General features: G+C 36.8%; 1 long non-coding RNA gene across 2 annotated transcripts in view; it reads right to left on the reverse strand.

The window, feature by feature from the left end:
- Positions 1–3,370: 3,370 nt before the first annotated feature.
- LOC106894586 overlaps positions 3,371–25,332 on the reverse strand; it is a 29,219-nt gene continuing 7,257 nt past the window's right edge. For both annotated transcript variants that reach the window (XR_001413292.1, XR_001413291.1), the window contains 3 exons: positions 18,190–18,266; positions 9,293–9,350; positions 3,371–4,221 (listed from right to left, as the gene is read on the reverse strand). This is a non-coding gene — a long non-coding RNA (uncharacterized LOC106894586). The remainder of the gene's footprint in view (positions 4,222–9,292; positions 9,351–18,189; positions 18,267–25,332) is intronic.

A 25,332-nucleotide genomic window follows, 5' to 3' on the forward strand; every position in this document is an offset into this window, starting at 1 on the left:
GTCTTGATAGAGTAGGAGGAAAGAAGGACACTCTATAAATACATTTGTATGATAAGTTAAAAAAAAAAAAAAAAAAAAAAAGAAAGGAAAAAAAAAAAAAGCGAGGCTAGATATTTTCACCGAGAGAAACTTTGAAGATTTACTCACACTAAGGCTATTTTTGTGTGTCGGTGTAGGCAAGCAAGAGTCTTCTTTTTATCTAAATAGAAGGCGAGTATTTTTAACGCAGGAGATTCATTCCCTCGGTGCTCGTCGGCACACGGCAGCTGGGGAGGGCGCCGGGATGCGGGGGGGAGGGCGTATGGAACCAAACCCCTTTCCAAGTGGAACAGATGGTTTTCTCCGTGGTGGCTGCAGACGAGGACCGCGGCGCACGAGGGGGGATCCTGCTCATCCACGCTGCCCGGGGGGGCACCCCAAGGACCTCCCAAGGTCCAGCGCGACGCTCGGGTCTCCTCAGGGGGATCCCCTCACTGCACAGAGAGATGTTATAAAGCCCCGAAGGAGACATGCAGTGCTTTGAAGGAAATAAAAGAAAGCTTGGCATTGGTAGATAAGAACGGGTATGGTTTTCCCTCTAAGAGGAAAAAGTATCCTTTTTAAAACTGGGATTTGGTGGAGGGAATGGAAATCCAGTACGATGACACGCTGTGGGTCCGATGTACGCAAGTGTACACTTACTTTTCCCCATGGATTTCAGGACACCACCAAATTTTCACCAGCTGGGACTCCATTTCTTTTGCCTGCAACAGCCCAGCTCAGCGTCTGGGAGAGAGGATTAACCCCGTGTCTAACGCTGGGCTTGGCACTGATTCCCCTCACAGTTCCGAGGAACCCGGCTCCTGTCTCCCAGTTTACTTATCTGTACAACGCACTTTGAGACACAGTCCATTAGTCACAATAAATACTTACACAGATCCCAGCACAGTCAAGTGCAGAACACATATTTTTTTTTCCCAGTAAACACAAATAAAGAATTAATAAAATATTGACAAAAGAGGAAAGAAGACTAACATGTCAACTAGAGGTTTTATTTTAAGAGTCATTCCCTTCCTGCTTCACATCTGAATTCAGAACCCACAAGTGCCCAGCATTCCCAGTCCCCTGCACAGCACTCAGTGACACAAGACACACAGGGTAACAGTCGTGTCCATGGTTGGCAAATTTTGGACCTGAGACATGGCTTGCCCTTTGCACATCAAACGTGCTATTTGGGAAATAAAACCTCCTTAAAAAACAGGGAGGAGGCGGATTAAAAAAAAAAAAAAAAACCCTCAAGGAGAAATGCTATTGAATATATGCTTTCTATTTTTTAGATGGGTTCTTACATAGTTCTGTTCTCTGCAACTTCCAGAAGTGCATTAAGCTGCATAATTAGCATCTGTCACATGTAGCCTTTTCCTTCCCTCTTCCTTTCCCTAGAGGGAAACTGCATGAAGAAATTCTAATATAAATTTTAGTATCTACACTGTGCGGTGCATTCATATTAGGAAAGAGTAAGTTTCTGCTCCATCTTAGGTTCATCTTTGTGCAATATGAACTTCACCAGTTTAAAAAAAAATGCTACTGATCCAATTTAAATATTAACTAGTCTTTTGGAAAGACATCAGTAGTGGGGGTGGGGGTGAGATGATCCCCGTTGCATCAGATTTAAACCAGTGGAATTGTCGGGAACTGGGCAGTTATCAGTAAGTCACTGGTCCTGAAATTATCTCCCTACACTTGCACGTGGTCACACTGAAACATCCAGCCAAGAGTAGTAAGGGATAGATGGTTTTCCCATTTAGTTAAAAGTATCTCTTTTGAAAGGAATAATGAGATTTTGAAAACGCATCAAAACAAAAGGTAGGACTTCATATTGCTTTTTCATTCACATTAAAAGATACTCCACTGTTGAATATAAAAAGTCAATGGACTGCAGCATCTCCAAGTGAATCTCTGTAGAGGAACTTAAAAGAAGATGCTATTTTTTAGAAATAAAGACTAAAAAGGAAGAAACACAGTTTAAGAACAATAGCAACACGAAAAACAATGACGTTATTTAGCATTTGATTTCCATTCAGACTCTCTCCCAGTATTTCAAAGTATTTATTTTCTACTTAATTCGTTCAAAGAAAATTGAGATTATAGGATTGAACATATTGCCAACAACCTGAGGTATGAAGTGCAGACTGAACGTTTAAACTTCAGCTGCAGAGGTGGTAATTATTGTAATTGGTCCATGTGAAGCAAATATATCAAGCAGTATAGAGTTCAAACTCCTGCCAGTCAGTCTCCAGTTGGCACCGACAGTTCTATCAGGAGGATACAGAGGTCTCAGCAGGACTTATTATTGGCAACTGTTCAACAGTTCTCCTCTGCAAATGGTTTCAAGGGGATTTGGGTGGGAAGAAAGATAATTTTTAACAAATTAAACTACCTAAAAATGGCTAGATGCCCAGAGCCACCTAGTCTGCATTAGTCACTACTACCAAACAATTTTAAAAAAGAAGATTAAAAATATCATCGCTGTAAAGAAATGTCAATCCACCTTTAACAATACGACCAGCTCACTGCAAAGTTACCCAGACATGTACCCACCATACCACAAGTATGTATATAAATACATCCAGAGTGAAAGGTCCAGCAGAGTAGTTACACTGTGTGTAAATAAACACGGAAAACAACTAGCTCAAGCTACCGGACTCCAAGTATTCCTATAAGGGCATGCCATATAGTTTCAAGAAATTAGAAGACCACTTACTTTTTAATTAAAAATGACAATAGCAGAGCCCCCACAGGAGAGAAGATTAGGGGGACTGTTTATTTCCCATCAGTATTTCTCTTACAGCCTTTGTAAGGTGTCCATAATTGTGGTGTAAAACACAATTTAGATTTGCACCGAGAGTTTTCGCAGGAGGCTGCTCTGCGCCGTATTGATGGTTGACTCCTTTGTTTGGATTTTGCAAGAATGCTTTTTTCAAATGGTGAATATGTCATTTTTAGCAGAGGTCTCTAAGAGAAGATCTGAGTTTAATGCACAGCAATAAAAAGAGGAATATGAGAATTCTTGCTCTCTTTAGTGTCAGCTTTGGTTAAGACGTATGAATGCACATGAATAGTCTTGTCAGAATCTCTGGGGCTACTGACATTCAAGATCTAACATATTATTACTTCTGACCAGAACATGAGCTGCTATGCAGTGAGGAGAAGGGAAAGAGAAAGAGATAGGACCACTCCCTGATCAGACAGAAATTTTTATGTATTTCTCTGTTTGGAAATCTCTGAGCAGAACTTTTCTGCTGTGAAAATACAATGCTTATTTTCTCCAATCTGAGATGAATGTATGTACTCTTAAAATTCGCAGCAGGAAAAATAAAACAAATCATTGTTTAGTGCCTGATCTCACACCTTTTATTCATGGAAAGGATCCTAGTTAATTCATACAATCACCCTTGTAAAGGACACGTGCTTATCAGAAGAAAGGTTCTACCAGTTCTAGTGGCTGACTATTTTTTACCACTGAAAGTTTCTTTGAATAAACAAGTTTCAGATAAAAATAAGCTAATTAAAGAATTTAGTTAAGATCATTTTAATTCAAATGTCAGTATATGTCAAGGCTGGATACCACTACAATGGAAAGGTTCATTCACCAGAAGCAAAAATCTTGCAATGTGCTTCTGGCTGACTTAAGAGAAAATATATTTCAGATTTTTTTCATTGTTGTTGTTAAGATTTTGTTGCCAAATAAATCGAAATTATTCAAAAGCACTGAGATTAATCGGTACGTTTGTCTTCTGAGATTTGAGATGGACGAGTACATTTCATTTACGGTGGAACAAAAGAGAATCTCCTGCTCTTTGCAACTGAAACTACCTGCAGTCCACATGCAGGAGTTATAGCATGTCAGACAAAGAAACCGATTTGTTTGGTGCAATAAATGATAGCAGACCTTTACATATTTGAAGTGCAACAGATGGTCTCCAAGAAGAGCATAATGACTGGCAGACAGTACACTTCGTTAGAGTGGCTTGGAATGTCTTCAGCGATTACACAGAGTGTTTTGGGGGGGAAGCCCTGTCATCTCCATGATTCTTCTCGTGTAAATAGCTGTGATTTCCCTGTTCAGACACTAAAAAATTGTATCTTCAAAAACCCACCAAGCTGGCCACTGAACTGGGAAAGGAAGCACCTTTGGCCCTCCCAAGACTATTCAAGATGAGGCTCCAGATGCTTCATCATCTGAGAAGAGATATGAAAGTAGGAAAAAAAATTAGCATTAAGAGGAAACAACTTTGGGCACGTAACTGTAAAACTATTAATTCATAGCCAGGTATTCCATGGAAATGTAATTTATGAAAAAAGGAAGGTTTAAAACAAGGTCCTTTAGACTTGTAGAAGCTGGGAGGTCTACAGATACAACATGCAGAATACCTAGGAAAAAAACCCCAAAAGACTAAATTACTGAGTAATAAACTCCTTCCTTTGGGAAACTGGTGACTTTGGAAGAGCCCTCTTCAACATGAAACATTGTGGCTACGGTTCTTCAGGGCAGGGTGAAGTGAGCTTTTTTTGAGGCTGTGACAGTCTTTCCCTTTTCATATACAAGCTATTCCACAAGCCAGCAATTAAGAGTTATAATAAACAAAAAGAGTAATAAAATGCTGATCTTTAATACTGTATATGTGGGTTAGAAAAATTTAACTTCTCTCTCTCCATCCCTTCCCTGTAATCCTAGAATTAGTCTTTCCTGTTATAAAATCTTCCCCACCAAATTCACCCAGAGTAAAATTTTATGTAGCAACATAAACGCAACCAAAATGTGTCCTTTAACAATGTAACTTAAATGTTGATGGAATCATAACTGCATTACTCCCTCTCCAATTAGCAGCAGCATTCTTTATGTTTGCTTACGAAGCGTAAACTGTTCGCTTGTCACTACAAAGACCTTCTGTAGAGGACTTAAAAAAACAGCCACAGCAATTAAAATGACAACAACAGATGTGGATTGGTCACATTAGGAAAGAAAATATCCAGCTGTTTCATTCCAGCAAAAGGATACACCAACTCTATGAAATACTATGACCAAATTTTGTCAGTCTCCATAATGCTGATGGATATTATGGCAAAAGTAGGTATTTCCAAGAAAGGAATAAACTAATACAGAACTAAATCTAACCTCACAGCCTCTTTTCTTTTTTCACCCAATCAGGATTATCACTTATCCTTTTTATCCATACAAATTGCCCTTTCTGCTGGAACTATAGCTACTCTATTCTGTGAGAAATTCTGTAAAAATAAGAAAAAATTGGGTTTTGTCATCCAAAATAAGCAAGGCAAAAAGTAAACTGATACAGTTAGGGGAAGTAAATTAGATTTTAAACTTGTTTACTTCAGCTGTATTAAAAACCTTCTAGAAGTTGTTAATTAAGACCGTAAGTCTCATTACACCCAGGCTATTACTTATAAAACACTAACCTCTGTTACAATCACATCTGTCTCTGCTGTAACTCAACAGTAATAACATGGGGAGTTATTTGTAATACATGTAGGGTTTTTTAAAAAATATTTTAAAAATACATTTAAGTAATAAGAAAGTCTGAAAAGGAAATGTTTCAGGTTAGCTTTTCCTCGTTAAGAGTATAGGGGCTGAACATTGTGCGGGGTAAGGTGGGTTTGATTTCTGTTCCCGCCTGTTCTGCTTCACAACAGTAATAACACGGGGAGTTATTTGTAATACGTGTAGGGTTTTTTAAAAATTATTTTAAAAATACATTTAAGTAATAAAAAAGTCTGAAAAGTAAATGTTTCAGGTTAGCTTTTCCTTGTTAAGAGTATAGGGACTGAACATTGGGCAGGGTAAGGTAGGTTTGATTTCTAATACAGCAAGAAAGACAGTAACTCAACAGTAATAACATGGGGAGTTATTTGTAATACATGTAGGGTTTTTTAAAAAATATTTTAAAAATACATTTAAGTAATAAGAAAGTCTGAAAAGGAAATGTTTCAGGTTAGCTTTTCCTCGTTAAGAGTATAGGGGCTGAACATTGTGCGGGGTAAGGTGGGTTTGATTTCTAATACAGCAAGAAAGACAGTGAGAAACTGACATATACAGAATCAGCCATTCAGGGAGAGAAAGAAACCCAAACACTGTTTGTAGCATCCACCTACAAATATGTCCTTGGAGAAAAACCGATGAGAAAATTATCAGGAAGATCTTCATTGCTGTTTCTTTTCTGGAAGTTTTTGCCTCTCATAACAGCACAGACACGGCAAAGGATATGTATCAGGATTCATCCATGCATTATATTTTGCACATCAAATTAAGTTGATTATCCATGACTTTTTAGGCAAATACAGGAATGCAGAAAACATGTCAGCTGTTCTATATAGAATATATGGGCATTTCACTCTTTACATTACATTTAGAAAGAGCAGCAGATAATGAGCTCAACCATTACATGGAGAATAAATTTCATTTGCAAGTTCAGAAGCATCTCTGGCTCCTTATCTATTTTGTGAACCAGAACGTACAAGTAGCTCATAATATTTGTCTTCTGAGTTGTGTTTGTCTCCAAAGTAATTGCCACAAGTGGGCAAAAGCTTTAATGTCTTCTTTTTACCTTCAGCCATAATGTTTTTCATAAGCTGAAAAAGCTTACAGACTCAAAACAATTACTGCAAAATACAGAAGAAGAGAATGAGAAAGAATGTCTTTTCCCTTTCCTAAATTCCCAGAATTCATCTTCAGATTTCATGCTTGTAAATTATCTAAAATATTTTCAGACTATAATATTACTCTTCTGTATGTTTCATCTGACATAATTGCCTGACAACAAGCACCTCTCTCTGCGAGCACTCAGTAGTGAATTTATTCACATCAGGAAAAAAAAAAAAAACAACATTAGAAAAGTGTTTAATTTTAAAGTTTGCAGATTAGGCCCCAGTGACAATTTAGTGTGACAGTGTCAGCAAGACCCTACCTTGAACCATTCTGCCATTTTGTGGACACACAGACTGCCTTTTTCAACAATAGCCACAAGAAATGTTAGACTGCCAAAAGTTCTGAAATGAACAGGTTTTGACAGACCAATAAGAAATCCCAAGCAATTAAAAAAAAAAAAAATATATATGTTTGAGCAATCTCTCATAAATAGCAAACATCTGCAAAGAATAATTGTATTTAATACAGCAGAAAGAATGTTTTGTTCCATCTGGCCAAGTGGTACCAGACACCATTTTTACTAAGACAATGAGCACAAGACCGTTCAAACTCAAAAGGTAAATTCCTTGACATTAGGCTGATAAAGTCACTTGATATTTTGTAATCTATGTGTCAATAATTACATTTTATTTTGTACTTTACAAGAATCTAGTCACAAAAATACAGAAGCTTTTCTCACGTTCTTTATTTTCAAAGAATAACACTCATCCATATAAGCAGCCCAATTTAAATCACTGTGATTTCTTGCATATGAAAATTACCAGATAAAGCAAAGAGTATCTTATTGCAATGTATCAGAAACATCGAAATCAGAATATCTTTTGTGACTTGTTTTACAACCTCCTGGAAGTCATATATACAGCAGAATGTGAAGGTAAAGCTTTACAGTAACAAGCCAGAAAGTAATAACTGTGCCTATGTTATTGTCTTTGTTGGCTTAATTCACTCAGATTTGTCTCAGAAAGTACTGACTCCCATCACTAGGTCAGAAGGGAAAGTACAGTAACAATGGCTTAAATAAGATGTCCAGTGTTCCTCTGAAGTCCTAAACTTTCATACGCTCAGGAAGCTAAAGCTTTGAGTCACTCTACTCAGATACTGAAAACCAACCAGGTTTAGAAGGCATTAGGTACTAGAAATGCTATCTGCTTTCAAACACAATGGGCCTTTCTGCTCGCAGAAATCTTGCAGGATTCTGCCGTGAAATTGAAAAGAGTCCAAATGTGGAAGACCTGAAAACTGCAAAATGTAAGTAAATCATTAAGTCACAACTGCAGAGTGGAGATAGAGTTCCAGCTGGAAGTTGAATCAAATCCCTTTGTATGAAGGGAATGGTCACTACTTCATATCATAATAATGAAAAAAAAATTGAGTTCTATGATTGGACCAGTATAAAACTTGGTTCTATTTGTCCATATATCAAAAGTTATAGCACACTTAGTCAGAAAAAGGTCTTCTTGAAGTAAACAAATATCTGGAAGATTGATTGATGTCTGTTAAGTACTGGATATGGTCTGAACATGAGCATGTTTCACAAAAGTGTAACTTTGCAATATAATTCCAATAAGGCTGCAGACCTTCTACCACTTGTAGAGCAGAAAACTAGGGAGAAAGCAGAACACTTCCTGTGCCAGAAAGACCTAAAAGATTCAGCAAAGACACTGATGGAAAGTGCCCTTCCTCTGAACCTGCATAGCCACAGCAACTGCAGAGAACCAACCAGAAGGCCATATGAGTGACAAGACAAGAAGACAGCCACAGAGCAGGACATTCCACCGACAAATGGACCCCAAAAACACAAACTTCTGGATTACAGCATTTGGAAATACAACCGAGACTAAACCCCCACTTCTCTCAGGTAGAGCAGGAGCCTGTGCCAACAAGAATCACACACTCATATTATTGCTTAACAGATGTACTTGAACTAGAGAGATAAACTACTTAAAAATACAGGGGAGGTATGTGCAAACTGCTTTGCCTCTTGTGCCCCTTTCATTGCAGGGGAAGTGCACACCAGCCAGGATTCAGAAGACCTTACTCTGTAGTAAGTGAAAAAAAAGAGCAAAAGAAACCTTGTCAATACACAATCATCTAGTATATTATGAGAAGATGGGAGGACAACCTTGATAAAGCACAAGCACAGATAAAACCAATATATATATAAATTAGAATACAGTAAGTACACTTACCACTGAAAAAAAAAAAAAAAAGTAAGTAAATCTCTCTCCTGAGGAAGGCTTTAAGACTATTTTCCTTTTTTTCAAATCTACATCACCAACAAAGTCCTGTAAATTAATATTCTCTTGCAAATAAAGTGGTCTTCTTCACATTTTGGCAACTGCCGTAAGAACTGCCTTACAAAAAAGATCCCATAAATAGGTTTTATTCCTGTGAGTAATCTCTTCAAAGAGTGAGAAGAAAACATGAGCTAAAATTACTTGCACAACCATGTTTCATAACTGTTCCCAGCCTAGTAGTATTGGTCCTTCCTTCTCCCAAGTTCAAAAAGGCACAAACTTTTCTCCCTCTTTTACTAAGAGGAAAACAAAACAAAACAAAACAAAAATCTGCTTATCCTTGGATACTTACAGAGCTTGGAGGAGCTGAAAACAATGGGGCACTGTGTTGCCCACTCATCACACAGACTCTGGAAAAAAAAGTATGGAAAAGAATGCACAAAGTATGTAATTACTGTTTCACAAGATAATTTCATTATTAATACATCCCCAAAGATAGCATGCACAGTACTACAGTTTAATTAGATGATAACTGGAGGGGGTTTGAATTTATGAGGTAATAAATACATTTTGGACTAATAAACTCCAAGGCTGAAGTATTTATTAATCTAGAATATAAAGATTGTATAGTTGATAGCAGACAACTTCAGGTTGTGCTGAGATGCCTACTGTGTCTATATTTGAAAATTAATATTTACCTTCTTTTGGGAGCTAGATCAGAAAGCCAAAATTGCTGTGGGTGGTACTGAACAATACTAGAAACTGTCCCACAACATTGTGTTCTCAAAGGCAAAGACTATTTAAGTTTCAGGGGATGTTGCATTTTGAAAGTTCCACCTTTTAATCCATTTGTCACTTCCTAAACTATTGAGTACTGCAAATATACCCTCTAAACTACGCCTTCTGACAGCTGTCAATGCCTTATTCTGATTCTAAGGACAGATTCCCTTGTAGGATAACCAGAGCCTTTACAAGACTAACAGACCCCTCCTCTACTCCCCACAAATACCCAGTTTTGTCTCTATTTTCCTGCTTTTGGATTCATCTGCCAGGCTACACCACGGGGTGAACAAGCACATCAATTTTAGTGTCTCATTAATTTTTTTCCTTCCTTAACATTGTTCTATAAACTTTTTGCCTAGTACAGCACATTAAGGCTTTGGAAGCTAACTGCTCACCACTATGAGGATTTATACCCCAAACAGCTGTGCCAAGAAGTCAGAGGAATCGAATGGCATAATCTATTAACTTGTCCTCAGGTAGATACCACTAGAGCTTTATAAATTGCCACAGAGTCCAGTCCATTTAAACTACGTTTCTCTGTTATTTTCAAAGTGCCAATGTCCCACACAGACAAGACAGAAGACCAAAGTTAGTCCAGGAAAAAGTGTGGATGACTGAAGTCAAAGACCAGGTTGCTTAAGCCAAAGATAAATTTAGGCCTGAGAGAAATGGAGAGAAATAAAAAGGAAGAAACACTGGGAGGAATAGTGGGTGGCACCCTCTCCTTGCAGATGAAACAAGACTAGCAAAAGCAAAGGGACCCTGATCCACACACGACTGAGCGATGGCTGATGTGGCATTGATGGACAAACCCAGAGAAATCCTGGATGTGCCAAGAGCCACGGGCACACTGGGACTGAAACAAGGAGAGGAGGAAAGGGGCAAGACACATCACATCTTAGATTTACTGGTAGGAAAGCCTCTGCCTCTCTGAGCCAGCCCATGTTGAGTGGCAGCAGTAAGACAATTGGGTTACTGAGGGCCGCAAAGATTTAAAGATATTTAAGAAAATGCTTGTTAATCAGCTTAGGTGATCCAAATATAATTGGCGATGGGTTCAGACAGCTTCCAGTCTGGCTCCAGAGGTTCAGAGCAAAGGCCTCAACACCAAATCTTGAGAAGACTCCACAGATAATTAATGGAAGATGACAATGACGGCCATTTCCAAAGTTCCTGCTTTTTAATTCCCAGGCTTATATACTCTCTCCAAATGAAACAAGCACCAGAGCTAACTTCCCAATATTAAATCTCTAGGCAGTGTGTTATTCATACAGCTTATGTAGATGTCTTTACCCTCTGGAAAAAACAAAGTTTAAGAAAAATGGTTCTATCTTTGGGGAACAGTTTAAGTCTCAGGATAACTACATTAGGAAATGTAACTCTATTACTTTGTATCTTACATTTTATTACTAGATTGGTAATAGGAAATTACCAAATAAAATTGGTATTTTACTTGGTAATTTTTTTCTGTGGGCCTCGTCTAATATGAAAGATGGTGATCATCAAATTTATTCAAGTTTTCCTGTCAACAACATCATTAACCAAATCCCTCAATTTCAAAGTAAATAAAAGCATCTGGGCTTCTCGCACAGCAAGACTGACTTGCATATTTAAGCCTCATATATAGATGAATTTGCACTGGACCAAATTTGCATATTAATGAAGGACTAATTGCTCTTTGCAGTCAATTTTATGCAGATGAATTTACTCCTCTCAGTACAATTTTCATAATGTTCAGAAAGAATCAAAAAAATGTAAAACTTTTTAGAAGTACACAAATGTTAGACAATCAAGGAAGAAATATCATAATGACATCAAACAGCTTTACATTAACTTGTATATAATTCATCTTTTATATTGTTGCTTTATTTTAACAGCCTCCCACAAAGAACGGAACAATTCATAGAATAACTTCAGCTTATTCCCCCTCCTCAGTCTGAAATTTTAACAGCTTGTAACAACCCATTATATTATCTTGTTTCCAGCTGGAAGGATGGAGCCTGAATTTTTAGGAGAAGTTAAATTGGCTAAAGAGGAATTTATTTTCTCTCAGTCATCCTCATGCCACAGGTCAGTTAGGAGACAACCTGCCCCTCAGGATTTTAAGGTAGTTTCTACCCAGTTGTGCACTATTGAAAAAAGAGTTCAAGGCCCAAATTCCCATTCAGTCTCCACTTCTGAGCTAAAGTACAAAATACCAAGAAAAAAGACAGGGAAGTACCTGGGAAAGAGAGACATCAACAAATGCTGAGGGGAAAACGGTAACATTAAGGGGAAATGGGGAAAATAGAAATACTGGAGTAGAACAGGAAGGGAAGTGAAAACGGAAGGAGAGAAGAATGATGATTCAATGTGTATAGTCAAGTCTAGCTAAAAAGGGAAAACTGAAGGATTTGGAAGAAAGTTCAAGGCAAAGTAAGCAAATAAGAGAGAAAAATGCAGCCACACATGTAACCATAAAAAAGAAATAGGACAGGAAAGATAAGGAAACAAAAAATAAAGTGAGAATTAAAGAATAGAAGACACATAAAGAAGTGGATAAATAAGAAGGTATGAAAAAACAGTTTTTCCTTAATTCTGTTGGAACATAAGGGCAGAGGCAGTGGAAATGCATTAGGAATCTGAATTTGCATTATCGCCTTCCTCTTGCCAAAGAAAAAAGCCTTATTTTAACTGTGAAGACTGATAACCATAATATTTATATGTATCATTGAAGTCACTTGCAGAAAATTATTTTAATCAGAAAAGGAATAGCATAAAAATTGTTTCTTTAAATGACTTCAAGGCCTTTTGTAGAAGGAACACAGGAATACAGTTCACAATCATGACATCTGCCATATCTTTGATTGCATTTGTTGCCCTTCTCTATGGCTTTTGCTGTTTTAACATATCCTTTTAAAGACACACAGGACTCAGGATCCAGATATATGATGGTTTTATAATGGTATCAAGAAGTTTCTCGTGTTTTTTCTCTATTTCTTTTCTAGTAATTCCTCGCATCCTCCTTGCTCTCTGCACCACAGAGCACTGAGCTTACAGCTCTCCTATAATCCCACGATTTTGTTCCTGAGAAGCAATAGTTTATAACCATCACAATATTTCATGATCAAAATAGTCTTCAGCGTGAACATCTTTTGGCTGAGCTATAGAATCCTTTCCAAAGAGGAATCTGAAGAGCTCCCGAGCCTCAGATGGAAGGTGGAGGGAGCACAGGAAAACTGCCAGAAGGTCGCTTTGCCTTCTCTCCTTTTGGTCTTTCCAACCTTAACGACAGAAGCCACAACATATGGAGCATTTGTTAGGGATACACTCCTCCCATGAGCAATAAGGGCAGTGGTTGTACCGAGGCAAGACCCAGCCATTGCAGGGGAAAAAAAAAATTAAAAAAAAAAAAAAAAGGCTTTAGGGCAGAAGAGTTGGCAGAAAATATCAAACTGAGGGAAAGAACAGGGAAAATGACCAAGAAGCTTTCACTAGCATTCAAAAAAAGAACAGACCACGGAACAAAGACAAATAAAGTTATAAAATAATAACAGTAATAATTGGAAAAGAATGAAAAATACTCTACCAGGAAAATACTGCAATGCTACTGCTGATTTAGGGCAGAAGAGTTGGCAGAAAATATCAAACTGAGGGAAAGAACAGGGAAAATGACCAAGAAGCTTTCACTAGCATTCAAAAAAAGAACAGACCACGGAACAAAGACAAATAAAGTTATAAAATAATAACAGTAATAATTGGAAAAGAATGAAAAATACTCTACCAGGAAAATACTGCAATGCTACTGCTGAAGAATTTTCACCGAGGAAACAAGCTTTAGTTCAGCTGATCAGCCCGGAGGACTTGCTTTTAAAAGTTATTTGAAAACAAACTACAGTTCTTTGTGTACTTTGAAAATACAGCTTTTATTCGGGATTATGAATTCAAAATGTCTTCCTATTTTGCTCATTGAGAGGAATGAAGGGAAATGCATCCTCCTTTATAACTTATGTACACAGCATTTGAAAACCTGCTATGGGCACTCCCCCTTTTTTTCCAAAAGATGCCTGGTTCAAGTGATTAATGCTGTGTGAATGTAAACAAAGATAATTATTCAAACAAGAACAAGATTTTCCACCCAAAATGATTAGCTTTTTCAGTGGATGAGATGCCTACTTCTAATCATCAAGAAAGGTTAACCTGACCAGATTTAATTAGCTACTTAATACAATAATAAAGATGCATACATAATTGGTGAGGAGAAGACTGCAGAGCAACACTGAATCCAAACAAAATACCTCTGTCAAGCACAAAGCTGGGGCTGTAATTACATGATTACACTGATGTAAGAATTCCCAAGTTTTTATATCCACTATACACACTTTTGCAATTGCCTCTGTGGTGGAACTTCACCTGATTAATAATAATAAACATATATTGAACAAAAAAAGCAAGAAACAACATTCCTAAAATTCAATGATAAAATGAACGCAATGATACTGTGCTTCAAATTCATAGACAAAGTCAGCTGGTTTATACAGATTATTGGAGGACTACAGCCTTAAAATGAAATAAATTACTATTTCCTCTTAATCAAAAAACCTAAAAAAATGCTCATCACTTCTTTGGAATCACAGCTGCTCAACTAACCCCTGCACAGTGAATTTCTGACTCTGAATTAAGAGACAGCTCTTTCTGCTTAAGTGTATTTTAATAGTGTCTTGTCTGCAGAACAGATGTTTTCAAGTTTTGTGGGTACCATAAATTTTAAGAACCGGGCAATACATTTTAGAAGGCAGTTCTCATGAATCTACTAGCATTTGATTTCTGAATGAAAAAGACTATGTCCAATGTAAGATTTTCTAATATATATATAAATAAGGAGATATCAGATAGATGTTTTCAACACAGAGTTGATAATTTAAGTGGGAAAAAAAATACTGGTTTTACCCTGGAATATTTCCCTAATAATGAAATGAAAGCTTAATAAAACAATTTGCAAGTATTTAAATGTTATGTATGGGGAATACTGCAAAATATATTACATCTCAAAGAATGTTAGGAAATTTCATTAGCCTTCTGTCTCTGGGTAGCATGTAGAGCACTTGTTGGTTGAGGCTGGTTGTATCTCAAAGTGTTACCAAATAATGAGTTTTCAAAGTGGAGGACTGGGCATCGGACATTCCATTTCCTTTCAGTCAAGTTTAAACATCCCTTAAAATAAACAATTCAGTGCAAACCAACGTATCTGATATTGATTTATTCTATTCATAAAAAGTAACAACATAATGGTAAATTCAATCTATTCAATGAGAAGTTTATGAGCTTAAATATATCAAAAGGGCAATGAAAGCTAATATATAGTGATTAAATAACAATCTGTGAGAAAAAGACACTCAACCTTCAATTCCATTAAACTGAAATCATATACTGACGAAAAGCAGCTTTTGAATTGTTTCAAAGGAAGCTGCAGCCATTTGCCCTTTTTAACAGCTTGGAAGTTCACAGGGAAGGATTAACTTATAATTTAACTGAAATGTATCTCAAATAAAGTTTTTGATTAAAATCTACATTACTGAGCCTCCTGGTAGTGCCAATATCGCTGAAACAGGACATCAGTTGCAATGCCAGCAATTCCAGAATGCAATGCAATAAACTGTAAATCAGTTTTGTCCTACTTTAATATTGGTTTAACAATTAAAGAAGAACTTTGATGTTTATATTTAAATAGCAAAATTATTCCTTTAGAACTAAGTCCAGAAGAACCCTTCATGAGTACACAATGCAAAACACCAATGGAGAGAACGTGGTTTTGCTACAGGAGGAGGCTTTAATTTGTAGGACCCAGTTGAAAGGTACAGCACAGTCTCTGTGTGTTGCAGGAGATTCCACAGAAACCCTTTAGAAGGGGAAACACTCTCCCACAATGAAGATGGATCCACGCTCAAAATTGAACAACAAAGCTTAAATGCTGTCAAAGTAGAGAACTCTCTACTCTCTACTCTCTGAAATACCACATGAAAATCATCTATATCCAATCTAAATTTTAATTAACTGTTTTACTTCAGCATTGCATCTTATCGCTACAAATTACTTGGAGGTGTATGCAACAAAGAAGCTTTATAGAACTATAGAATGGATAAGAATTAATATAAAAATATTTACTTTGAAACTTTCATTTTTCTCCAAATTGTTAAAAAAATATATTTGGTTGGTTGAAATAGAAGATTTTTCTCCAAATTGTTAAAAAATATATTTGGTTGGTTGAAATAGAAGAGAATGGACCAGATCCTTGTCAATCAACTCCATTTCACCGAGCACATAAGACTAAACTAGCCCCAGCTTGATGCAACTGTTTTATCTCCAAAATCAATGCTAGACCTGAAATAGAAAAAAAGCTGGTGAGCCAAATTCATCTTATGGGTTTTTTTTTTTGTTATTATTCCCCTTCTACATTTTCAAAATATCCCTTAATGCTCTTTCTTTTCAGAAGGAAATCTAACTCTCTCAAAATAACATTTCCAATCTCAGCTGCAATGTCTTTCATGGTAATTGACTCTGGATGTTTGTAACTTTTTGTGAGAAATAGTTCTGCTCGAATTCTCCGCTTAGAACAAAACAACCCTGTTTTCCTGATATACTTCATATTCAAATTATTCCAAAGTGTAGCACAGAGAAATGAATTAGATAAGGACATAAGGAAATGTGTAATCCGTCCATGGCTGCCATGATGAGCTCAATAGCAACTGATGCAGCTGTGAACATTAAAACAGCTCTAATGAGAAATGATATTGACCTAAATGTCAGAGTTACCACCACTGTGTCCTTAAAAAAAAAAGATTAATTTAACTTCTACTTCAGCAATCTCCTCAGACATATATTTTAGTGTGATATCTACCTCTGATTTCCACTTAAAATACCTTTAGATTGTTACTTAGGTATAAGAGAATTTCAAAAGGAATCTTCATTTTAGTTCTCTATAGTCCTATGATTTTTTACACTCTCTTATAATTAATTGAAAAGGATTCCAACTTCTTTTCTCTTTCTACCTAATCCAAAACCAGATGTAATTTACCTTATCTTTTGTTACATCCTCTCTAAATTAATAACATTGTTTCTGTGCAGCCTTTCCTAAAGTTTCCAGATGAAATTAACAGCATCTAGTGCAGCGGGGCCCTTGTTTCTGGTTACTCTAACACAGAACCCCATAGGATCCTTTCTTTTCTACACCTATGTCCACACTGCAGTAACAAGTGCAGCCCAAACACACGGGTGCTCAGGGTGCTGCTTTTAAAACCAGCAATTAAAAAACCTGCCCCCCATCTCTGAGACACTGCTGTACACAGTTTCCCTGTGCATGCTGCAAGCACACATCTGATGGCTGCAGCAGTGTGGGTTCCAGGAAACTGAGACTATAAGGTAACTTTCATGATTAAGAGGAGCTATCAATAATCATCTATTTTTAAGTACAGCATCCTATAAATCCTCCTAATTAGTAAAGTAGATGTCTTCTTTTTAGCAAACAATCCCCAGCCTACTTCCTTATTTATTTTCTTGAATTCAATTATATTTGCCACCTGCTGGCCCAATCTCCTAAATGACAGATTCTGGATGGAAGGTAGAAGCTGGGCCATAAACAATAATTTCATTATAGTTCAATTTAAAATATTTGCCTGCACCTATTTTCTCTGCTTTATAAAGAATGTTTATGCTTTTTTCCTCCCCCAGGGCTCTGCTGGCTGTGGGACTCTGCATTCCCATCGGGAGATGCAGCACCAGCAAGAATTTTGCCCTCTCCCTACCCTCCGCTGCCGAACCCATTAGAAACCAAAGCTGAGATTTTTTTTGACCAATAGAGGGAATAAATAGGGTAGAAGGGACCTATAGAGGCTGAATAAAGAGGGTAGAAGCAATTTCAAAACCTGGACTGAAAAAGTAATATAGCTCCAAAAAAGGATCCTTGGTGAAATATAGGTTAGGAAATATTTCTTTAGAAGATAAAAATACTAGAACTTCTTTTGACATGAAAAGAAATGGAGGAGGCTGTAGTCCTCTTGTTATTTATCTACCACAGGGCTCTAACATCCATCTACTCCATGAACCCAATGATTTACATTCCCAAAAATCTTCCTGAATGAAATCTGGTCTGTAAAAGGTAGACACACAGTTTAACTTGAAGGATGAATTGAAATGCTTTGTTCGGTGTAACGGACTACTCTCAAGTTTGGTAAGAGGAAATGGGCACTGAAGCCATTCCTGGCCTTTAAGGATTGAATGCGGCAGAGGCGATTGCTGTCCCACTCTGAAAGCACACAGTCCTATAATGCATGAGCAGAAGGAAAGATTGAAACTGAAATCTGTTTTCATCCACTCTGTTCTTGACGAGAAACTCAACAACATTCAAATCATCAGGGTTCTACAGTTCAGGCCTTCAAAGAAATCCACGTTTCCTTCCATCACCTTTTGAAATGTAACTTGCAAACCTACCTTCAAAATCTCACTGGTACATCCTGAAGGCATCACACCTTCCTCAAAAACACCAAAACCATGGAAAAGCTGCCCTTCTGAAATTGAGTTAACAAAAATCAATGTTGTGATAGGAGACAATAAAAGCGATGACCCAGATTCTTGAGCATTTTCCCTCCTATACCAGTGTATATATAAATCCCTGCTGCTTCCTTTATAATTGCAGATTTTTTTTCCATTGTATTTTCTTATAACTAGTTAAGAATAAATATAAGCACAAGTTATTCTCTAGGAACTAATTTATTCTGTGATTCTGCATCTTTCATTTCACCAATCCTCTCCCAGATTTATTTTCCATTGACTTTCACAGTTTGAAAATTAATATTAAGGCAACACTGGGTAAAATTATTATTTTACCATGCTTATTTTGCAATAAATAGTAATTTGAATGAGTGTGTAAAACTGTATTCTATATAAATGAAGGCATTAACCAAACTGGAGGCACAGAGTTAGTTAATACCCTAATAGAGGAGCCTTGGAGAGAGAAACTGTACAGCATTTTTATGTTGCATGTGGGAAAACAGTGCAGCATGGGAGTTCTGAATGTTAATACTGCAGCTGTACTAAATCTACTGTGTCAGACTCCGTCTGCAAGCAAACCAGATTTAAGGAAGCACATTTTTACTGCAGCATCAGAGGCTGAAAAATGGTCAACTCGGTTAAGTTCAACAGAAGTAAGTTCAGCTCACTTAAAAAAAGAACAGACCCGTCAAATAGTCACAGATATATAGTTCTGTGTGTAGACAACCACATGAGCTGTAGAAAGGTTCAAGTTATGGATCAGAGTAATGCATTTTACAATTATATTTTAACACTGTGGCAATTATATGTGATAGAGAACAATTATTGTATCAGGATCTAAACAATAAAAAATATAAAAAATTTCTGATGACTATAATGTCATTGCTTAATGTCTTCTGTCTCGTTTCATGTCTTTCTCTGAATGTACCATAAAATGTTACATCTGAGTATCTGAATGACCCTGGGCAGGATTCACAAATATTATTTTGTTGTAGTATTTCGTATTTTCTTATACATTAAAAGTATTTAAAAAAAAAAAAAAGTTCTATTGCACACAGAAATACACACAAGACAAATGCTGTTCAGCTGCTGTTATCACTGTGACGCAGTTAAGACATTAGAACAAACACACCAACTCTTCTGCAAGCCTTGAAATAGTTGTTTTTCCATAAGCACCAAACACAACATTGGCCTCAGTGAAGACTGTGCAGAAGACATTCTGCAGGCACAAAGAAATACCCTGTGCACAGAGAAATTCTGCAAGATGGGATGCACGACTGGGAAACTCGGAAAAGTATCTACGCACACATCCACACACACAAAAGTTTTGGGCATCTATTACATTAGAGTCCTAACAGTGCTACGATATATTTAATTTATAGGTTAATTTACCTATATCTGTCCCCCTCTCCTCATGCCATTGTTCCCTAGGTCTCTCCCCTCCCACTAGGCTGAAAAGAATCTTTTGTTGGTCTGTACATACTCAATCACACATTCCCTGTCCACAGCCCCTGCTCACACAGTTGGACATCTCCATTTGGTCTCCTCTAGGAAGCCACTGTCAAAATTATAACTGTAATGATTTCAAAACAAACAAACAAACCAACCCACACACAGGTAGTGTGGTATGAAGAACTCTGTACCCAATTACAGAGTAGTAGACCAAACTTTTCCAATTTGAATGCCTAAAGTTACACATCCAGATTCTTATTTACACATATTTGGAAGCCTCTTTTTCACCAGATGTACTCAGGCCTCCCAGTTACCAGGACTTCCTGCATCATTCGAAAAAGGTTTTTTATTTAGGTACTTATCTCTGGGTTTCTTGCCTAACTTTAGACCGTCAAGTCCTTCAATTTCCACTTACAAACTTCAGCACTTCAGCTGCCACACGGATACAAACCAGTCTGTTGACTTGCTGGAGCTTGAACGGACTTTAAAGCAAACTTTGTGTTCATATTTTTGACCTATGAGCAGTCAGAGACCTGGCTGAAACTGATGGAGAGACAGTCATTTTCTACTGAAAATAGGAAAGACAATGCCATACTTCAAATCATGCAATCCTACATGCTTAATTGTTATAATGTCTTCTGAAGGAAGTTATATATATGAGCCTAAAATGAATTCCAATATTCCTTCACCACTATTTTACTTTGGAAGTAGTTATTAACTAAGTGGTAAGTACTCTTGTAAGTAGCCTTCCATTACTTCTTTCTACTAATGAAGAAAAGTACTGAGTGAGATAGAACTCACTCTTAAATTAAGATAATCATTATCATAAACAGATGTTTTATTTGACAGTTTGAGGGATATGGGTGTGCTGTGATTTAGTTCAGAGACTTCAGTTCAACTGAAGACTCAGACCATAAGATTAAATGAATTAAACAGCCTCACCATCCCCTTGTCTCTAGTTGTATAAATCACAAAATCACCACTCTGAGGGACAGAATTAGAAATCTTTGCAAAAAGACACTAGTTTTGTTTGGTGACATAAGCGCAAACATACTGAATTTTCGGTACCTACTCAGCCCTGGGTTTAAGTACACCACGGCAAGAAATGTGTACATTACAGCAAGATAACAAATGTGTCTTGCTTAACAAACAACAGTGTTATCTCCTTTGAGCAGACACCAAGTAGATGGCACTATCTCTTAGCCATATGCTGCAGACAAAGCCTCTGGCAGGTTGAAAGTCGAGCACCTCGTACTATCATATATCCACTTACAATATAACTAAACCACTGAAAAAATAAGCACACAGCCAACATGATACACTTAGGAAATGCACGGGGGAAAAACTCTTCCATGGAAATGAAGTATCACGTTTGGAAACGTGGACTGGTCAACTATATGGATCTAAAGGCCACCTATGCATTTCCTCCTAAATCACACAAGCGTGACTACTGTACTTAACTCTGACTTAACTGAAAAATGGCTAAGTTTGTGCTTGCTTTCCAAAAGAAAAATAAATTTCTAATGAGGAGGAGGAGTAGTCTAATTTTATTCCAGAAACCTTTGCCTTCTGAATTAACATCTGCATCCTAATTTTTACAACTAAAACATCTGTGTGGTTAAGCACGGGGAAGTATTATGCACAACTGCTTAAATTATACCAGTTTCATATGCAGTATTTAGTTGAGAAACGTGCTGCCTCTTCACCAAGCTGGTGAAGTCTATACCTGATCTTGTAGTAACTAGGGACATGTGACAATGCTGCCTTTTCACCAAGCTGATCTTGTAGTAACTAGGGACATGTGACAACCATAATATCAGCAACAAGTAATCCTACATTTTGCATAATTCAGTTATTAATTTTTCAGCGTTCCTACAGCATACCATACCACTAGTCTCCAGAACATCTGGAAACACCTGCCCATTGCTGTTAAGGGCAATGGAAAGTCTGTCACTGATTTCAACAAGGGCAAGCATGATAAAATTACAGTCACACGTTTCTACACGTTTTCACATATCCTAACAAATTCTGTAATGAACAATCATCACTCCATATATTACACAAACATCAGTATCTCCTCTCCAACTAAACCATTTTTATTCATGAAATCAGAGAACAGTGAGCTACACGTGGGCAGAAGCAGAAGGATTTCCTAATGGCAAAGCAAGTACTTTCATTTTTATATAATGTTGAGGTAAAGGGGGCCTTGATCCTACAGACTCATGCAAATAACTTCATAGACAAGGAGCTCCTTGATTCTAATGAGACTACTCACTTATGTATGCTAATCACATGCATTCATAGGATTATGTCCTAAAAATTACAGCAGAGGTAGACTGTGCTGCTGAAAGAACAGTAAAGTTCTTAGGGAAACCACTGCAAACATATCTGAAAATGTTCTACTGATTCTTTACATGTTCAATTTTACTTACGATTCTGATAAAATTGAGGAAAAGTTATCTAGCTTTGCCTCCAGATTCATCAATCTCCTTAAAAAATCATGATGGCCAGAGTTTCTGCCACTTCTATAAACTCTGATGGACAGATTCCGTGGTGATTGCTTTGTAACAAAAGCAGTTAACCATGGCTAGAACCTTCTATTAGAGATATATTTGTCATGAAGGAATACAATAAAGTTGTATAAAAAGAACTTTTTCCCCCACAAAATTTACATTTCAAAACCTACGTCCAGTATTTTCACTCATATATACTCCTTTCCTGAATGGATTACTTCAATTAAAAACCTGACAGCTTTTTTATTTATTTGTCTGTTCATTAATTTTTAAGACTAGGCTAAGCACCTCCATGCTGCATGTGTTTCTCAGGCAGCCTCCTCAAGTGCACTAATGCCAGACAACTTCATTGTAAGCAGGTCTGGCCGACGAAAATCCTATTCAGCAGCCTATGCCTGCTTTTATTCTAATCCAGCAGTAGCTTTCCCCATCAACACATACAAGAGGAATATCTCGTCCTCAGAGAGCTGGAAAGTTTCTCCCAATGCCATTTTTTACAGTTACTAACGCTTGAGCTTCCCGTTATTATAAATCAAAACTAGCAGAATATGTTGGCTTCCCAGGACTGGTAAAAATCTTTTAGCATAACATTTTGCTTTACAGCGGTCATCTCTACTGATTTGTAATAATTTCCAACAAACAGTTTTGAGTTGTAGTTAAACCAAATCAATTCTGTTCAGGCGATTAGTCAATTTTAACAGCAATATATTGCTTGTACTGTATATTAGTAAGAAAAAATATTAACGTGTATGAATCTAAACATGGATGGAATACCAATGTTTTAACAAGGGAGAATTTTGCTCTTGGTCAACAAGAGCTACTGCAGAAAAGACGACTGTAATTTCTTCAAAATATTGGAGGACATTTATGACAGGGAGCAAACCAGTGTGCTCTTGAGCTCTGAAAAGGACCCAGTGCTCACTTGTATTACACCTCTAAACTGGGGAGCGAGGACTCTAGCTCAGCATCTGAACACAGCCCAGGATTTCTGAAGTAAGGATCCAGGCAGTGCTCACCTACTACCAGATGAGACTCTTCAAAACCACTTCTCAAGATAAATTAAAAACCTGAAGAGAAGCAAAGATGAAAGCAATAGCATCACGCAAAACTACCACATATTAATTTAAAGCTTTTTCTTTTTTTCCCATTTTTTTTTTGACACATTTGACCATGAAGTACAAATGTTCAAAATGTCAGCCATAGAAAAAAATAAAAAAAGAAACAATGCTCCCAAAAAAACCACCACAAAAACCAGAACCCACAGTAGAGCTCTCTGGTTCTTTCACAGGAAGCTGGGATATGCAAGAAATTATGCACTGGATCTAGATGACAAGCATTTTCTTAAGATGTGCTGGTGATTTATATAAATTTAACTTCCAATAACATTTCTGTGAGCCAAAAATCTACATGTTGTTTCCACAGTCCTCCTTCAGTCTAATTATTTTATCTTAAGTCAAAACACCAAATCATAATTTAATGAATAATGGTACATTTTCCTTTACCAAAGAACTTGACTGGCACAAAACAAGTACAAAAAATAACAGATGTGAAATTCCTATTTTACAGTCTTATAAAATTATTTTTAAATTCAGTAATATATTTAGTCTTTTTTACCTTTTTTTTTTTTTAATTACCCTTTCCATACTTGTAAAATGTTATAGGCATAATCTGGATAATCTTATTACATGATGAACATGGTCTTACTTGTGGATAAGACTTCCTAATAAACTAACACACATCTGTTAATATAAAATCTTTTTTGTTAGAAAAGAATTTTAAACCCCTACATATCATTAAAACCACAGAATTTTATATATTGACACCAAACTAAAAAGAGTAAGTAAATATTAACTTGGTGAAGTGCAAAACAAGTTTTATTGACCGGTGAGGTAAATATTGACTGAAAGTGAAGCAAATATTTCTGTGCTGACGTTAATGGGACGAATCCCGTTCAACATGACAAACAATATTTTGCCTACTATATTTCTGTGCTTGTAACTATTCTGAAAGTTCTGAGAGGAAATATCTGGAAATCTGTCTACAGTGGTAATGCTTTTTAAAAATGATTGTTTTTCCTTAGCAGGATATGCATTGGATATGGATTTATTGGATAAAATGGATATGCATTCAGAAGGCCAAAATATTTTTGATCTTGTACAAGACAGAGGTTTAATACATTGTTTGCAGACAGAATGCGTTAACCCACTTACTAAAATCTGACCAGGCAACAACATCCAGTAAACTCTGTTTAACTGATCTATCTCTACAAAGGTAAACAGAAAGTTGGTCGAACTCTGTTTAACTTATCTCTACAAAGGTAAACAGAAAGTTGGTCAGTTTTTAGCCACTCACAAAACAAAACTTTTCTTACACATATAGTGGTAACTAATGACAGAAGATTCTTTATCGCACCGTTTGTTCTGGCTATAGTCCATCGAGTAAAACTTTTAATGGCAGACAATCTTGATAATTACAAAGAACCTCAAAAAATAGACTTTTTTTTCTGTGAGCGAGAGGCTGCCATCCTATCAGAACACAGACAAAGAGCAGTTACATTAGTACCTACAGGAAGCAATACCTCACCCTGAGGTACCAACAGAACCAGCTGCAGTAAAAGAGGGTTTGCTCCTATTGACAATTTGCCACAGAAGCTCCCCCCCCTCAAATCATTCCCACTATAAAACACAAACCAGCCTAAATTAATAAACCAATATAACTTTTAAACATTTCCATTTAGTGAGTAATGTTAGAACATTTATTTGGGTTTTGAACCGAAAATATATTGATATTTACCAAGGAAAATATACAATAATTAAGGATATACCTATAAGCAGGTACTGCAGACCAAATATAATTTAACAAATCTAACCCTTCCTAGTAAATCCCCTCAGAGTGCATTTTAACATACATGAGACCTCATTTTTCAATGGAACAATTCACACATGGATTCACACATTCAGATTAAGACATTAGATGATAGGAAAAAAAAGATTACTTTTGAGTAACTTCAAAGATTCTATTGAAAATTCTGGCACCTTTAAGCACACCCACTAGAGAATACTAATGTCTTACACAGTGGATGATCATTACAGTGCATCTTCTGACCTAAATACCTTCG

The sequence above is a fragment of the Calidris pugnax genome, unplaced genomic scaffold, assembly GCF_001431845.1.
Source record: "Calidris pugnax isolate Ruff unplaced genomic scaffold, ASM143184v1 scaffold133, whole genome shotgun sequence".
Classification (NCBI taxonomy): Eukaryota; Metazoa; Chordata; class Aves; order Charadriiformes; family Scolopacidae; genus Calidris; species Calidris pugnax.